Source organism: Pogonomyrmex barbatus, unplaced genomic scaffold (assembly GCF_055798465.1).
Source record: "Pogonomyrmex barbatus isolate J1 unplaced genomic scaffold, ASM5579846v1 scaffold33, whole genome shotgun sequence".
Taxonomy (NCBI): Eukaryota; Metazoa; Arthropoda; class Insecta; order Hymenoptera; family Formicidae; genus Pogonomyrmex; species Pogonomyrmex barbatus.
Window position 1 is genome coordinate 65,001 of NW_028297131.1, and position 2,500 is coordinate 67,500.

Consider the following 2,500-nt stretch of genomic DNA (forward strand, 5'->3'; position numbering starts at 1 on the left):
CGCGAGCGGACTTAACGTTTGCGAAAGCAACACGCCGCGAGCGGACTTTAGCGTTTGCGAAAGCAACACGCCGCGAGCGGACTTAACGTTTGCGAAAGCAACACGCCGCGAGCGGACTTTAGCGTTTGCGAAAGCAACACGCCGCGAGCGGACTTTAGCGTTTGCGAAAGCAACACGCCGCGAGCGGACTTTAACGCACGAACGGCCGTACGCGCCACGTCGTGCGAAAGCAACACGCCGCGAGCGGACTTAACGTTTGCGAAAGCAACACGCCGCGAGCGGACTTAACGTTTGCGAAAGCAACACGCCGCGAGCGGACTTTAGCGTTTGCGAAAGCAACACGCCGCGAGCGGACTTTAACGCACGAACGGCCGTGCGCGCCACGTCGTGCGAAAGCAACACGCCGCGAGCGGACTTTAGCGTTTGCGAAAGCAACACGCAGCGCGCGAGCCTGTGTAGTGCCTGTCCGCGGGAGGCGCGATTAAAGTATCAGTCATTCGTGTGCTACAATTTTATAATCCTGTGTCCTTAAAATATCAATACTTATATAATTGCATAGTAAAATATAATATTACAATATAAACATTATATTTCGTTATATAAGTTTAAAAATTAACATAACTGTAATAACTAAGCATTATGCACCTTCTAATACAGAAACACTAAAAGTATTCCCACGCAAACACTCCAATGCGTGTGATACGTTATTAGGGACAGCATTCATGCATGAATGCTTTAAAAGTAAAGATATAAACACGGATAACAGCAACACTTTATCAAAGGCACCAATCCAGATATCAATGACGAATAAATGTTTATTTATTAATACGAAAGTTATTTATTGCGCTGCCCGGCTAATCGGAGGTTCCGCCGAGAGCGAAGAGCAACACGCCGCGAGTCGACTTTTGCATCGCCCGTACGCCGGAGGTACTGCCCGAGCCCGTCGGAGGTACCGCCGAGAGCGAAAGCAACACGCCGCGAGCCAACTTTTGCATCGCCCTTACGCCGGAGGTACCGCCGAGAACGAAAGCAACACGCCGCGAGCCGACTTTTGCATCGCCCGTACGCCGGAGGTATCGCCGAGAGCGAAAGCAACACGCCGCGAGTGGACTTTGTCGCGCGGCAACGTCGGAGGTAATGCCCGAGCCCGTCGGAGGTACCGCCGAGAACGAAAGCAACACGCCGCGCGCGGACTTTGTCGTGCGACACCGTCGGAGGTACTGCCCGAGCCCGTCGGAGGTACCGCCGAGAAAGAAAGCAACACGCCGCGAGTCGACTTTTGCATCGCCCGAAAGCCGGAGGTACCGCCGAAAGCGAAAGCAACACGCCGCGAGTGGACTTTGTCGCGCGACAATGTCGGAGGTACAGCCCGAGCCTGCCGGAGGTACCGCCGAGAACGAAAGCAACACGCCGCGAGCCGACTTTTGCAATCGGCCGTACGCCGGAGGTACCGCCGAGAGCGAAAGCAACACGCCGCGAGTGGACTTTGTCGCGCGACAATGTCGGAGGTACAGCCCGAGCCCGTCGGAGGTACCGCCGAGAGAGAAAGCAACACGCCGCGCGCGGACTTTATCGTGCGACATCGACGGATGTATCGCCCGAGCGAGCGTCCGGAGGTACCGCCGAGAGCGAAAGCAACACGCCGCGAGTCGACCTTTGCATCGCCCGAAAGCCGGAGGTACCGCCGAGAGCGAAAGCAACACGCCGCGAGTGGACTTTGTCGCGCGACAATGTCGGAGGTACAGCCCGAGCCCGTCGGAGGTACCGCCGAGAACGAAAGCAACACGCCGCGCGCTGACTTTGTCGTGCGACACCGTCGGAGGTACCGCCCGAGCCCGTCGGAGGTACCGCCGAGAAAGAAAGCAACACGCCGCGAGTCGACTTTTGCATCGCCCGAAAGCCGGAGGTACCGCCGAGAGCGAAAGCAACACGCCGCGAGTGGACTTTGTCGCGCGACAATGTCGGAGGTACTGCCCGAGCCAGCCGGAGGTACCGCCGAGAACGAAAGCAACACGCCGCGCGCGGACTTTATCGTGCGACATCGACGGAGGTACCGCCCGAGCGAGCGTCCGGAGGTACCGCCGAGAGCGAAAGCAACACGCCGCGAGTCGACTTTTGCATCGCCCGTAAGCCGGAGGTACCGCCGAGAGCGAAAGCAACACGCCGCGAGTGGACTTTGTCGTGCGACACCGTCGGAGGTACCTCCCGAGCCCGTCGGAGGTACCGCCGAGAACGAAAGCAACACGCCGCGAGCCGACTTTTGCATGGCCCGTACGCCGGAGGTACCGCCGAGAGCGAAAGCAACACGCCGCGAGTGGACTTTGTCGCGCGACAATGTCGGAGGTACAGCCCGAGCCCGTCGGAGGTACCGCCGAGAGAGAAAGCAACACGCCGCGCGCGGACTTTATCGTGCGACATCGACGGATGTATCGCCCGAGCGAGCGTCCGGAGGTACCGCCGAGAGCGAAAGCAACACGCCGCGAGTCGACCTTTGCATCGC